This window comes from Clavelina lepadiformis, chromosome 9, assembly GCF_947623445.1.
Source record: "Clavelina lepadiformis chromosome 9, kaClaLepa1.1, whole genome shotgun sequence".
In the NCBI taxonomy this organism is placed as follows: domain Eukaryota; kingdom Metazoa; phylum Chordata; class Ascidiacea; order Aplousobranchia; family Clavelinidae; genus Clavelina; species Clavelina lepadiformis.
This window is the reverse complement of record NC_135248.1, coordinates 10,918,247-10,933,309: the sequence shown is the minus strand read 5'-3', so window position 1 is coordinate 10,933,309 and position 15,063 is coordinate 10,918,247. Positions and strand designations below refer to the sequence as shown.

Genomic DNA, 15,063 nt, shown 5'->3' with positions numbered 1-15,063 from the left:
ACTATACTAACGAAGACCTCGACTACTTTGAAATAAACCCAAACTTTGAGTGACATTTTTTTTATATTTTCAGTATGGACACTTTGTGTTACTCTTGAAACAATAAAATATATCACTCCACGTCGGGAATCGAACCCCGGTCTCCCGCGTGACAGGCGGGGATACTCACCACTATACTAACGAGAACCTCGACTACTTTGAAATAAACCCAAACTTTGAAGGACTTATTTACAATTTTTCTAGTATAAACATGTTGCCTTGATCCTAAAACAAAAATATAAATCACTCCCCGTCGGGGAATCGAACCCCGGTCTCCCGCGTGACAGGCGGGGATACTCACCACTATACTAACGAGGACCTCGACTACATTGAAATAAACCCAAATTATGAAGGACATTTTTACAATGTTTCTAGTATGGACACGTTGCCTTGATCCTAAAACAAAAAAGTATATTACTCCCCGTCGGGGAATCGAACCCCGGTCTCCCGCGTGACAGGCGGGGATACTCACCACTATACTAACGAGGACCTCGACTACTTTCAAATAAACCCAAACTTTGAAGGACATTTTTTTTATATTTTCAGCATGGACACTTTGTGTTACTTTTAAAACCAAGAAATATATCACTCCCCGTCGGGGAATCGAATCTCGGTCTCCCGCGTGACAGGCGGGGATACTCACCACTATACTAACGAGGACCTCGACTACTTTCAAATAAACCCAAACTTTGAATGATATTTTTTTTATATTTTCAGCATGGACACTTTGTGTTAGTCTTAAAACAAATAAATATATCACTCCCCGTCGGGGAATCGAACCCTGGTCTCCCGCGTGACAGGCGGGGATACTCACCACTATACTAACGAGGACCTCGAATATTTCGAATTAAACACAAAGTTTGAACCACATTAGTTTTTTCCAACATGGACACTTTGTGTTACTCTTGAAACAAAGAAATATATCACTCCCCGTCGGGAATCGATCCCGGGCTCCCGCGTGACAGGCGGGGATACTCACCACTATACTAACGAGCACCTCGAATATTTCGAATTAAACACAAAGTTTGAACCACATTGTTTTTTATTTTTCCAGCATGGACACATTGTGTTACTCTTGAAACCAATAAATATATCACTGCCCGTCGGGGAATCGAACCCCGGTCTCCCGCGTGACAGGCGGAGATACTCACCACTATACTAACGAGGACCTCGACTACTTTGAAATAAACCCAAACTTTGAAGGACTTATTTACAATTTTTCTAGTATAAACATGTTGCCTTGATCCTAAAACAAAAATATAAATCACTTCCCGTCTAGGAATCGAACCCCGGTCTCCCGCGTGACAGGCGGGGATACTCACCACTATACTAACGAGGACCTCGACTACTTTCAAATAAACCCAAAGTTTTAACGACATTTTTTTTATTTTTTCAGCATGGACACTTTGTGTTAGTCTTAAAACAAATAAATATATCACTCCCCGTCGGGAATCGTTCCCCGGTCTCCCGCGTGACAGGCGGGGATACTCACCACTATACTAACGAGGACCTCGAATATTTCGAATTAAACCCAAAGTTTCAAGGACATTATTTTTATTTTTGCAGTATGGACACTTTGTGTTACTTTTTAAACAAAGAAATATATCACTCCCCGTCGGGGAATCGAATCCCGGTCTCCCGCGTGACAGGCGGGGATACTCACCACTATACTAACGAGGACCTCGACTACTTTGAAATAAACCCAAACTTTGAAGGACATATTTACAATGTTTCTAGAATAAACACGTTGCCTTGATCCTAAAACAAAAATATATATCACTCCCCGTCGGGAAATCGAACCCCGGTCTCCCGCGTGACAGGCGGGGATACTCACCACTATACTAACGAGGACCTCGACTACTTTGAAATAAACCCAAACTTTGAAGGACATTTTTACAATGTTTCTAGTATGGACACGTTGTCTTGATCCTAAAACAAAAAAATATATTACTCCCCGTCGGGGAATCGAACCCCGGTCTCCCGCGTGACAGGCGGGGATACTCACCACTATACTAACGAGGACCTCGACTACTTTGAAATAAACCCAAACTTTGAAGGACATATTTACAATGTTTCTAGTATGGACACGTTGCCTTGATCCTAAAACAAAGAAATATATTACTCCCCGGTGGGGAATCGAACCCCGGTCTCCCGCGTGACAGGCGCGGATACTCACCACTATACTAACGAGGACCTCGACTACTTTGAAATAAACCCAAACTTTGAAGGACATATTTACAATGTTTCTAGTATGGACACGTTGCCTTGATCCTAAAACAAAGAAATATATTTCTCCCCGTCGGGAAATCGAACCCCGGTCTCCCGCGTGACAGGCGGGGATACTCACCACTATACTAACGAGGACCTCGACTACTTTGAAATAAACCCAAACTTTGAAGGACATATTTACAATGTTTCTAGAATAAACACGTTGCCTTGATCCTAAAACAAAAAAATATATCACTCCCTGTCGGGGAATCGAACCCCGGTCTCCCGCGTGACAGGCGGGGATACTCACCACTATACTAACGAGGACCTCGACTACTTTGAAACAAACCCAAACTTTGAAGGACATTTTTACAATTTTTCTAGTATCGACACGTTGCCTTAATCTTAAAACAAAAAAATATATCACTCCCCGTCGGGAAATCGAACCCCGGTCTCCCTCGTGACAGGCGGGGATACTCACCACTATACTAACGAAGACCTCGACTACTTTGAAATAAACCCAAACTTTGAGTGACATTTTTTTTATATTTTCAGCATGGACACTTTGTGTTACTCTTGAAACAATAAAATATATCACTCCACGTCGGGAATCGAACCCCGGTCTCCCGCGTGACAGGCGGGGATACTCACCACTATACTAACGAGGACCTCGACTACTTTGAAATAAACCCAAACTTTGAAGGACTTATTTACAATTTTTCTAGTATAAACATGTTGCCTTGATCCTAAAACAAAAATATAAATCACTCCCCGTCGGGGAATCGAACCCCGGTCTCCCGCGTGACAGGCGGGGATACTCACCACTATACTAACGAGGACCTCGACTACATTGAAATAAACCCAAATTATGAAGGACATTTTTACAATGTTTCTAGTATGGACACGTTGCCTTGATCCTAAAACAAAAAAGTATATTACTCCCCGTCGGGGAATCGAACCCCGGTCTCCCGCGTGACAGGCGGGGATACTCACCACTATACTAACGAGGACCTCGACTACTTTCAAATAAACCCAAACTTTGAATGACATTTTTTTTATATTTTCAGCATGGACACTTTGTGTTACTTTTAAAACCAAGAAATATATCACTCCCCGTCGGGGAATCGAATCTCGGTCTCCCGCGTGACAGGCGGGGATACTCACCACTATACTAACGAGGACCTCGACTACTTTGAAATAAACCCAAACTTTGAATGACATTTTTTTTATATTTTCAGCATGGACACTTTGTGTTAGTCTTAAAACAAATAAATATATCACTCCCCGTCGGGGAATCGAACCCTGGTCTCCCGCGTGACAGGCGGGGATACTCACCACTATACTAACGAGGAACTCGAATACTTCGAATTAAACACAAAGTTTGAACCACATTAGTTTTTTCCAACATGGACACTTTGTGTTACTCTTGAAACAAAGAAATATATCACTCCCCGTCGGGAATCGATCCCGGGCTCCCGCGTGACAGGCGGGGATACTCACCACTATACTAACGAGCACCTCGAATATTTCGAATTAAACACAAAGTTTGAACCACATTGTTTTTTATTTTTCCAGCATGGACACATTGTGTTACTCTTGAAACCAATAAATATATCACTGCCCGTCGGGGAATCGAACCCCGGTCTCCCGCGTGACAGGCGGGGATACTCACCACTATACTAACGAGGACCTCGACTACTTTGAAATAAACCCAAACTTTGAAGGACTTATTTACAATTTTTCTAGTATAAACATGTTGCCTTGATCCTAAAACAAAAATATAAATCACTTCCCGTCTAGGAATCGAACCCCGGTCTCCCGCGTGACAGGCGGGGATACTCACCACTATACTAACGAGGACCTCGACTACTTTCAAATAAACGCAAAGTTTTAACGACATTTTTTTTATTTTTTCAGCATGGACACTTTGTGTTAGTCTTACTTGTGTCGGGGAATCAAGACAAAGTATCCATACTGGAAAAATAAAAAAAATGTCCTTCAAAGTTTGGATTTAATTCGAACTAGTCGAGGTCCTCGTTAGTATAGTGGTGAGTATCCCCGCCTGTCACGCGGGAGACCGGGGTTCGATTCCCCGACGGGGAGTGATATATATTTTTGTTTTAGGATCAAGGCAACGTGTTTATTCTAGAAACATTGTAAATATGTCCTTCAAAGTTTGGGTTTATTTCAAAGTAGTCGAGGTCCTCGTTAGTATAGTGGTGAGTATCCCCGCCTGTCTCGCGGGAGACCTGGGTTCGATTTCCCGACGGGGAGTAATATATTTCTTTGTTTTAGGATCAAGGCAACGTGTCCATACTAGAAACATTGTAAATATGTCCTTCAAAGTTTGGGTTTATTTCAAAGTAGTCGAGGTCCTCGTTAGTATAGTGGTGAGTATCCCCGCCTGTCACGCGGGAGATCGGGGTTCGATTTCCCGACGGGGAGTAATATATTTCTTAGTTTTAGGATCAAGGCAACGTGTCCATACTAGAAACATTGTAAATATGTCCTTCAAAGTTTGGGTTTATTTGAAAGTAGTCGATGTCCTCGTTAGTATAGTGGTGAGTATCCCCGCCTGTCACGCGGGAGACCGGGGTTCGATTCCCCGACGTGGAGTGATTTATATTTTTGTTTTAGGATCAAGGCAACATGTTTATACTAGAAAAATTGTAAATAAGTCCTTCAAAGTTTGGGTTTATTTCAAAGTAGTCGAGGTCCTCGTTAGTATAGTGGTGAGTATCCCCGCCTGTCACGCGGGAGACCGGGGTTCGATTCCCGACGTGGGGTGATATATTTATTTGTTTCAAGAGTAACACAAAGTGTCCATGCTGAAAATATAAAAAAAATTTCATTCAAAGTTTGGGTTTATTTCAAAGTAGTCGAGGTCTTCGTTAGTATAGTGGTGAGTATCCCCGCCTGTCACGAGGGAGACCGGGGATCGATTCCCGACGTGGAGTGATATATTTAATTGTTTCAAGAGTAACACACAGTGTCCATGCTGAAAATATAAAAAAAATGTCATTCAAGGTTTGGGTTTATTTCAAAGTAGTCGAGGTCTTCGTTAGTATAGTGGTGAGTATCCCCGCCTGTCACGAGGGAGACCGGGGTTCGATTTCCCGACGGGGAGTGATATATTTTTTTGTTTTAAGATTAAGGCAACGTGTCGATACTAGAAAAATTGTAAAAATGTCCTTTAAAGTTTGGGTTTATTTCAAAGTAGTCGAGGTCCTCGTTAGTATAGTGGTGAGTATCCCCGCCTGTCACGCGGGAGATCGGGGTTCGATTCCCCGACGGGGAGTGATATATTTCTTTGTTTCAGGAACAACACAACGTGTCTATACTAGAAATATTGTAAAAATGTCCTTCAAAGTTTGGGTTCATTTCAACGTAGTCGAGGTCCTCGTTAGTATAGTGGTGAGTATCCCCGCCTGTCACGCGAGAGACCGAGGTTCGATTCCCCGAAGGGGAGTAATATATTTCTTTGTTTTAGGATCAAGGCAACGTGTCCATACTAGAAACATTGTAAATTTGTCCTTGAAACTTTGGGTTTATTTCAAAGTAGTCGAGGTCCTCGTTAGTATAGTGGTGAGTATCTCCGCCTGTCACGCGGGAGACCGGGGTTCGATTCCCCGACGGGAAGTGATATATTTCTTTGTTTCAGGAACAACACAACGTGTCTATACTAGAAATATTGTAAAAATGTCCTTCAAAGTTTGGGTTCATTTCAACGTAGTCGAGGTCCTCGTTAGTATAGTGGTGAGTATCCCCGCCTGTCACGCGGGAGACCGAGGTTCGATTCCCCGACAAGGAGTGATATATTTATTTGTTTTAAGAGTAACACGAAGTGTCCATGCCGGAAAAATAAAAAAAATGTTACTCAAAGTTTGGGTTTATTTGAAAGTAGTCGAGGTCCTTGTTAGTATAGTGGTGAGTATCCCCGCCTGTCACGCGGGAGACCGAGGTTCGATTCCCCGACGGGGAGTGATATATTTATTTGTTTTAAGAGTAACACAAAGTGTCCATGCCGGAAAAATAAAAAAAATGTCACTCAAAATTTGGGTTTATTTGAAAGTAGTCGAGGTCCTCGTTAGTATAGTGGTGAGTATCCCCGCCTGTCACGCGGGAGACCGGGGTTCGATTCCCCGACGGGCAGTAATATACTTTTTTGTTTTAGGATGAAGGCAACGTGTCCATACTAGAAACATTGTAAAAATGTCTTTCTTAATTTTGGTTTATTTCAAAGTAGTCGAGGTCCTCGTTAGTATAGTGGTGAGTATCCCCGCCTGTCACGCGGGAGACCGGGGTTCGATTCCCCGACGGGGAGTGATTTATATTTTTGTTTTAGGATCAAGGCAACATGTTTCTACTAGAAAAATTGTAAATAAGTCCTTCAAAGTTTGGGTTTATTTCAAAGTAGTCGAGGTCCTCGTTAGTATAGTGGTGAGTATCCCCGACTGTCGCGCGGGAGACCGGGGTTCGATTCCTAGACGGGAAGTGATTTATATTTTTGTTTTAGGATCAAGGCAACATGTTTATACTAGAAAAATTGTAAATGAGTCCTTCAAAGTTTGGGTTTATTTCAAAGTAGTCGAGGTCTTCGTTAGTATAGTGGTGAGTATCTCCGCCTGTCACGCGGGAGACCGGGGTTCGATTCCCCGACGGGCAGTGATATATTTATTGGTTTCAAGAGTAACACAATGTGTCCATGCTGGAAAAATAAAAAACAATGTGGTTCAAACTTTGTGTTTAATTCGAAATATTCGAGGTCCTCGTTAGTATAGTGGTGAGTATCCCCGCCTGTCACGCGGGAGCCCGGGATCGATTCCCGACGGGGAGTGATATATTTCTTTGTTTCAAGAGTAACACAAAGTGTCCATGTTGGAAAAAACTAATGTGGTTCAAACTTTGTGTTTAATTCGAAATAGTCGAGGTCCTCGTTAGTATAGTGGTGAGTATCCCCGCCTGTCACGTGGGAGACCGGGGTTCGATTCCCCGACGGGGAGTGATATATTTATTTGTTTTAAGACTAACACAAAGTGTCCATGCTGAAAATATAAAAAAAATGTCATTCAAAGTTTGGGTTTATTTGAAAGTAGTCGAGGTCCTCGTTAGTATAGTGGTTAGTATCACCGCCTGTCACGCGGGAGACCGGGGTTCGATTCCCCGACAAGGAGTGATATATTTATTTGTTTTAAGAGTAACACAAAGTGTCCATGCCGGAAAAATAAAAAAAATGTCATTCAAAGTTTGGGTTTATTTGAAAGTAGTCGAGGTCCTCGTTAGTATAGTGGTGAGTATCCCCGCTTGTCACGCGGGAGACCGAGGTACCATTCCCCGACAGGGAGTGATATATTTTTTTGTTTCAGGAACAAGTCAACGTGTCCATACTAGAAACATTGTAAACATGTCCTTCAAAGTTTGGGTTTATTTCAAAGTAGTCGAGGTCCTCGTTAGTATAGTGGTGAGTATCCCCGCCTGTCACGCGGGAGACCGGGGTTCGATTCCCCGACGGCGAGTAATATATTTCTTTGTTTTAGGATCAAGGCAACGTGTCCATACTAGAAACATTGTAAATAAGTCCTTCAAAGTTTGGGTTTATTTCAAAGTATTCCAGGTCCTAGTTAGTATAGTGGTGAGTATCCCCGCCTGTCACGCGGGAGACCGGGGTTCGATTCCCCGACGGGGAGTGGTATATTTCTTTGTTTTAAAAGTAAGACAAAGTATTCATACTGGAAAAATAAAAAAAATGTCCTTCAAAGTTGGATTTAATTCGAACTAGTCGAGGTCCTCGTTAGTATAGTGGTGAGTATCCCCGCCTGTCACGCGGGAGACCGGGGTTCGATTCCCCGACGGGGAGTGATATATATTTTTGTTTTAGGATCAAGGCAACGTGTTTATTCTAGAAACATTGTAAATATGTCCTTCAAAGTTTGGGTTTATTTGAAAGTAGTCGAGGTCCTCGTTAGTATAGTGGTGAGTATCCCCGCCTGTCACACGGGAGACCGGGGTTCGATTTCCCGACGGGGAGTAATATATTTCTTTGTTTTAGGATCAAGGCAACGTGTCCATACTAGAAACATTGTAAATATGTCCTTCAAAGTTTGGGTTTATTTCAAAGTAGTCGAGGTCTTCGTTAGTATAGTGGTGAGTATCCCCGCCTGTCACGAGGGAGACCGGGGTTCGATTTCCCGACGGGGAGTGATATATTTTTTTGTTTTAAGATTAAGGCAACGTGTCGATACTAGAAAAATTGTAAAAATGTCCTTCAAAGTTTGGGTTTATTTCAAAGTAGTCGAGGTCCTCGTTAGTATAGTGGTGAGTATCCCCGCCTGTCACGCGGGAGACCGGGGTTCGATTTCCCGACGGGGAGTAATATATTTCTTAGTTTTAGGATCAAGGCAACGTGTCCATACTAGAAACATTGTAAATATGTCTTTCAAAGTTTGGGTTTATTTCAAAGTATTCGAGGTCCTCGTTAGTATAGTGGTGAGTATCTCCGCCTGTCACGCGGGAGACCGGGGTTCGATTCCCCGAAGTGGAGTGATAAATTTCCTTATTAAATAAAAATAATGTCCTTCAAACTTTGGATTTAATTCGAAATAGTCGAGGTCCTCGTTAGTATAGTGGTGAGTATCCCCGCCTGTCACGCGGGAGACCGGGGTTCGATTCCCCGACGGGGAGTGATTTATATTTTTGTTTTAGGATCAAGGCAACGTGTTTATTCTAGAAACATTGTAAATATGTCCTTTAAAGTTTGGGTTTATTTCAAAGTAGTCGAGGTCCTCGTTAGTATAGTGGTGAGTATCCCCGCCTTTCACGCGGGAGACCGGGGTTCGATTTCCCGACGGGGAGTAATATATTTCTTTGTTTTAGGATCAAGGCAACGTGTCCATACTAGAAACATTGTAAATATGTCCTTCAAAGTTTGGGTTTATTTCAAAGTAGTCGAGGTCCTCGTTAGTATAGTGGTGAGTATCCCCGCCTGTCACGCGGGAGACCGAGGTTCGATTCCCCGACAAGGAGTGATATATTTATTTGTTTTAAGAGTAACACGAAGTGTCCATGCCGGAAAAATAAAAAAAATGTCACTCAAAGTTTGGGTTTATTTGAAAGTAGTCGAGGTCCTTGTTAGTATAGTGGTGAGTATCACCGCCTGTCACGCGGGAGACCGAAGTTCGATTCCCCGACGGGGAGTGATATATTTATTTGTTTTAAGAGTAACACAAAGTGTCCATGCCGGAAAAATAAAAAAAATGTCACTCAAAATTTTGGTTTATTTGAAAGTAGTCGAGGTCCTCGTTAGTATAGTGGTGAGTATCCCCGCCTGTCACGCGGGAGACCGGGGTTCGATTCCCCGACGGGGAGTGATATATTTTTTTGTTTTAAGATTAAGGCAACGTGTCGATACTAGAAAAATTGTAAAAATGTCCTTTAAAGTTTGGGTTTATTTCAAAGTAGTCGAGGTCCTCGTTAGTATAGTGGTGAGTATCCCCGCCTGTCACGCGGGAGACCGAAGTTCGATTCCCCGACGGGGAGTGATATATTTATTTGTTTCAAGAGTAACACAAAGTGTCCATGCTGAAAATATAAAAAAAATGTCATTCAAGGTTTGGGTTTATTTCAAAGTAGTCGAGGTCTTCGTTAGTATAGTGGTGAGTATCCCCGCCTGTCACGAGGGAGACCGGGGTTCGATTACCCGACGGGAGTGATATATTTTTTTGTTTTAAGATTAAGGCAACGTGTCGATACTAGAAAAATTGTAAAAATGTCCTTTAAAGTTTGGGTTTATTTCAAAGTAGTCGAGGTCCTCGTTAGTATAGTGGTGAGTATCCCCGCCTGTCACGCGGGAGATCGGGGTTCGATTCCCCGACGGGGAGTGATATATTTCTTTGTTTCAGGAACAACACAACGTGTCTATACTAGAAATATTGTAAAAATGTCCTTCAAAGTTTGGGTTCATTTCAACGTAGTCGAGGTCCTCGTTAGTATAGTGGTGAGTATCCCCGCCTGTCACGCGAGAGACCGAGGTTCGATTCCCCGAAGGGGAGTAATATATTTCTTTGTTTTAGGATCAAGGCAACGTGTCCATACTAGAAACATTGTAAATTTGTCCTTGAAACTTTGGGTTTATTTCAAAGTAGTCGAGGTCCTCGTTAGTATAGTGGTGAGTATCTCCGCCTGTCACGCGGGAGACCGGGGTTCGATTCCCCGACGGGAAGTGATATATTTCTTTGTTTCAGGAACAACACAACGTGTCTATACTAGAAATATTGTAAAAATGTCCTTCAAAGTTTGGGTTCATTTCAACGTAGTCGAGGTCCTCGTTAGTATAGTGGTGAATATCCCCGCCTGTCACGCGGGAGACCGAGGTTCGATTCCCCGACAAGGAGTGATATATTTATTTGTTTTAAGAGTAACACGAAGTGTCCATGCCGGAAAAATAAAAAAAATGTTACTCAAAGTTTGGGTTTATTTGAAAGTAGTCGAGGTCCTTGTTAGTATAGTGGTGAGTATCCCCGCCTGTCACGCGGGAGACCGAGGTTCGATTCCCCGACGGGGAGTGATATATTTATTTGTTTTAAGAGTAACACAAAGTGTCCATGCCGGAAAAATAAAAAAAATGTCACTCAAAATTTGGGTTTATTTGAAAGTAGTCGAGGTCCTCGTTAGTATAGTGGTGAGTATCCCCGCCTGTCACGCGGGAGACCGGGGTTCGATTCCCCGACGGGCAGTAATATACTTTTTTGTTTTAGGATGAAGGCAACGTGTCCATACTAGAAACATTGTAAAAATGTCTTTCTTAATTTTGGTTTATTTCAAAGTAGTCGAGGTCCTCGTTAGTATAGTGGTGAGTATCCCCGCCTGTCACGCGGGAGACCGGGGTTCGATTCCCCGACGGGGAGTGATTTATATTTTTGTTTTAGGATCAAGGCAACATGTTTCTACTAGAAAAATTGTAAATAAGTCCTTCAAAGTTTGGGTTTATTTCAAAGTAGTCGAGGTCCTCGTTAGTATAGTGGTGAGTATCCCCGCCTGTCGCGCGGGAGACCGGGGTTCGATTCCTAGACGGGAAGTGATTTATATTTTTGTTTTAGGATCAAGGCAACATGTTTATACTAGAAAAATTGTAAATGAGTCCTTCAAAGTTTGGGTTTATTTCAAAGTAGTCGAGGTCTTCGTTAGTATAGTGGTGAGTATCTCCGCCTGTCACGCGGGAGACCGGGGTTCGATTCCCCGACGGGCAGTGATATATTTATTGGTTTCAAGAGTAACACAATGTGTCCATGCTGGAAAAATAAAAAACAATGTGGTTCAAACTTTGTGTTTAATTCGAAATATTCGAGGTCCTCGTTAGTATAGTGGTGAGTATCCCCGCCTGTCACGCGGGAGCCCGGGATCGATTCCCGACGGGGAGTGATATATTTCTTTGTTTCAAGAGTAACACAAAGTGTCCATGTTGGAAAAAACTAATGTGGTTCAAACTTTGTGTTTAATTCGAAATAGTCGAGGTCCTCGTTAGTATAGTGGTGAGTATCCCCGCCTGTCACGAGGGAGACCGGGGTTCGATTCCCCGACGGGGAGTGATATATTTATTTGTTTTAAGACTAACACAAAGTGTCCATGCTGAAAATATAAAAAAAATGTCATTCAAAGTTTGGGTTTATTTGAAAGTAGTCGAGGTCCTCGTTAGTATAGTGGTTAGTATCACCGCCTGTCACGCGGGAGACCGGGGTTCGATTCCCCGACAAGGAGTGATATATTTATTTGTTTTAAGAGTAACACAAAGTGTCCATGCCGGAAAAATAAAAAAAATGTCATTCAAAGTTTGGGTTTATTTGAAAGTAGTCGAGGTCCTCGTTAGTATAGTGGTGAGTATCCCCGCCTGTCACGCGGGAGACCGAGGTACCATTCCCCGACAGGGAGTGATATATTTTTTTGTTTCAAGAACAAGTCAACGTGTCCATACTAGAAACATTGTAAACATGTCCTTCAAAGTTTGGGTTTATTTCAAAGTAGTCGAGGTCCTCGTTAGTATAGTGGTGAGTATCCCCGCCTGTCACGCGGGAGACCGGGGTTCGATTCCCCGACGGCGAGTAATATATTTCTTTGTTTTAGGATCAAGGCAACGTGTCCATACTAGAAAAATTGTAAATATGTCCTTCAAAGTTTGGGTTTATTTCAAAGTATTCGAGGTCCTCGTTAGTATAGTGGTGAGTATCCCCGCCTGTCACGCGGGAGACCGGGGTTCGATTCCCCGACGGGGAGTGGTATATTTCTTTGTTTTAAAAGTAAGACAAAGTATCCATACTGGAAAAATAAAAAAAATGTCCTTCAAAGTTTGGATTTAATTCGAACTAGTCGAGGTCCTCGTTAGTATAGTGGTGAGTATCCCCGCCTGTCACGCGGGAGACCGGGGTTCGATTCCCCGACGGGGAGTGATATATATTTTTGTTTTAGGATCAAGGCAACGTGTTTATTCTAGAAACATTGTAAATATGTCCTTCAAAGTTTGGGTTTATTTCAAAGTAGTCGAGGTCCTCGTTAGTATAGTGGTGAGTATCCCCGCCTGTCACACGGGAGACCGGGGTTCGATTTCCCGACGGGGAGTAATATATTTCTTTGTTTTAGGATCAAGGCAACGTGTCCATACTAGAAACATTGTAAATATGTCCTTCAAAGTTTGGGTTTATTTCAAAGTAGTCGAGGTCTTCGTTAGTATAGTGGTGAGTATCCCCGCCTGTCACGAGGGAGACCGGGGTTCGATTTCCCGACGGGGAGTGATATATTTTTTTGTTTTAAGATTAAGGCAACGTGTCGATACTAGAAAAATTGTAAAAATGTCCTTCAAAGTTTGGGTTTATTTCAAAGTAGTCGAGGTCCTCGTTAGTATAGTGGTGAGTATCCCCGCCTGTCACGCGGGAGACCGGGGTTCGATTTCCCGACGGGGAGTAATATATTTCTTAGTTTTAGGATCAAGGCAACGTGTCCATACTAGAAACATTGTAAATATGTCTTTCAAAGTTTAGGTTTATTTCAAAGTATTCGAGGTCCTCGTTAGTATAGTGGTGAGTATCTCCGCCTGTCACGCGGGAGACCGGGGTTCGATTCCCCGAAGTGGAGTGATAAATTTCCTTATTAAATAAAAATAATGTCCTTCAAACTTTGGATTTAATTCGAAATAGTCGAGGTCCTCGTTAGTATAGTGGTGAGTATCCCCGCCTGTCACGCGGGAGACCGGGGTTCGATTCCCCGACGGGGAGTGATTTATATTTTTGTTTTAGGATCAAGGCAACGTGTTTATTCTAGAAACATTGTAAATATGTCCTTTAAAGTTTGGGTTTATTTCAAAGTAGTCGAGGTCCTCGTTAGTATAGTGGTGAGTATCCCCGCCTTTCACGCGGGAGACCGGGGTTCGATTTCCCGACGGGGAGTAATATATTTCTTTGTTTTAGGATCAAGGCAACGTGTCCATACTAGAAACATTGTAAATATGTCCTTCAAAGTTTGGGTTTATTTCAAAGTAGTCGAGGTCCTCGTTAGTATAGTGGTGAGTATCCCCGCCTGTCACGCGGGAGACCGAGGTTCGATTCCCCGACAAGGAGTGATATATTTATTTGTTTTAAGAGTAACACGAAGTGTCCATGCCGGAAAAATAAAAAAAATGTCACTCAAAGTTTGGGTTTATTTGAAAGTAGTCGAGGTCCTTGTTAGTATAGTGGTGAGTATCCCCGCCTGTCACGCGGGAGACCGAAGTTCGATTCCTCGACGGGGAGTGATATATTTATTTGTTTTAAGAGTAACACAAAGTGTCCATGCCGGAAAAATAAAAAAAATGTCACTCAAAATTTTGGTTTATTTGAAAGTAGTCGAGGTCCTCGTTAGTATAGTGGTGAGTATCCCCGCCTGTCACGCGGGAGACCGGGGTTCGATTCCCCGACGGGGAGTAATATACTTTTTTGTTTTAGGATGAAGGCAACGTGTCCATACTAGAAACATTGTAAAAATGTCCTTCTTAATTTGGGTTTATTTCAATGTAGTCGAGGTCCTCGTTAGTATAGTGGTGAGTATCCCCGCCTGTCACGCGGGAGACCGGGGTTCGATTCCCCGACGGGCAGTGATATATTTATTGCTTTCAAGAGTAACACAAAGTGTCCATGCTGGAAAAAAAAAATGTGGTTCAAACTTTGTGTTTAATTCGAAATAGTCGAGGTCCTCGGTAGTATAGTGGTGAGTATCCCCGCCTGTCACGCGAGAGACCGAGGTTCGATTCCCCGACGGGGAGCGATATATTTATTTGTTTTAAGAGTAACACAAAGTGTCCATGCCGGAAAAATAAAAAAAATGTCATTCAAAGTTTGGGTTTATTTGAAAGTAGTCGAGGTCCTCGTTAGTATAGTGGTGAGTATCACCGCCTGTCACGCGGGAGACCGGGGTTCGATTCCCCGACAAGGAGTGATATATTTATTTGTTTTAAGAGTAACACAAAGTGTCTATGCCGGAAAAATAAAAAAAATGTCATTCAAAGTTTCGGTTTATTTCAAAGTAGTCGAGGTCCTCGTTAGTATAGTGGTGAGTATCCCCGCCTGTCACGCGCGAGACCGAGGTACGATTCCCCGACAGGGAGTGATATATTTTTTTGTTTCAGGAACAAGTCAACGTGTCCATACTAGAAACATTGTAAACATGTCCTTCAAAGTTTGGGTTTATTTCAAAGTAGTCGAGGTCCTCGTTAGTATAGTGGTGAGTATCCCCGCCTGTCACGCGGGAGACCGGGGTTCGATTCCCCGACGGCGAGTAATATATTTCTTTGTTTTA

The 15,063-nt window shown here is 42.8% G+C and overlaps 10 non-coding genes across 10 annotated transcripts; all 10 read left to right on the top strand.

Annotated features, from left to right (window-relative positions):
* The first annotated feature begins 4,278 nt into the window (after nucleotides 1-4,278).
* Trnad-guc (transfer RNA aspartic acid (anticodon GUC)) lies at nucleotides 4,279-4,350 on the top strand. Its single transcript has one exon. It is a non-coding gene; the product is annotated as a tRNA-Asp (tRNA).
* A 2,149-nt stretch (nucleotides 4,351-6,499) lies between these two features.
* On the top strand, nucleotides 6,500-6,571 carry Trnad-guc (transfer RNA aspartic acid (anticodon GUC)). Its single transcript has one exon. It is a non-coding gene; the product is annotated as a tRNA-Asp (tRNA).
* Nucleotides 6,572-8,032: 1,461 nt separating this feature from the next.
* On the top strand, nucleotides 8,033-8,104 carry Trnad-guc (transfer RNA aspartic acid (anticodon GUC)). Its single transcript has one exon. It is a non-coding gene; the product is annotated as a tRNA-Asp (tRNA).
* Nucleotides 8,105-8,856: 752 nt separating this feature from the next.
* Nucleotides 8,857-8,928, top strand: Trnad-guc (transfer RNA aspartic acid (anticodon GUC)). Its single transcript has one exon. It is a non-coding gene; the product is annotated as a tRNA-Asp (tRNA).
* Nucleotides 8,929-9,540: 612 nt separating this feature from the next.
* Trnad-guc (transfer RNA aspartic acid (anticodon GUC)) lies at nucleotides 9,541-9,612 on the top strand. The gene has a single exon. It is a non-coding gene; the product is annotated as a tRNA-Asp (tRNA).
* Nucleotides 9,613-11,078: 1,466 nt separating this feature from the next.
* Trnad-guc (transfer RNA aspartic acid (anticodon GUC)) lies at nucleotides 11,079-11,150 on the top strand. The gene has a single exon. It is a non-coding gene; the product is annotated as a tRNA-Asp (tRNA).
* A 1,291-nt stretch (nucleotides 11,151-12,441) lies between these two features.
* Trnad-guc (transfer RNA aspartic acid (anticodon GUC)) lies at nucleotides 12,442-12,513 on the top strand. The gene has a single exon. It is a non-coding gene; the product is annotated as a tRNA-Asp (tRNA).
* A 99-nt stretch (nucleotides 12,514-12,612) lies between these two features.
* Nucleotides 12,613-12,684, top strand: Trnad-guc (transfer RNA aspartic acid (anticodon GUC)). The gene has a single exon. It is a non-coding gene; the product is annotated as a tRNA-Asp (tRNA).
* A 752-nt stretch (nucleotides 12,685-13,436) lies between these two features.
* On the top strand, nucleotides 13,437-13,508 carry Trnad-guc (transfer RNA aspartic acid (anticodon GUC)). Its single transcript has one exon. It is a non-coding gene; the product is annotated as a tRNA-Asp (tRNA).
* Nucleotides 13,509-14,120: 612 nt separating this feature from the next.
* Trnad-guc (transfer RNA aspartic acid (anticodon GUC)) lies at nucleotides 14,121-14,192 on the top strand. The gene has a single exon. It is a non-coding gene; the product is annotated as a tRNA-Asp (tRNA).
* The last annotated feature ends 871 nt before the right edge of the window (nucleotides 14,193-15,063 follow it).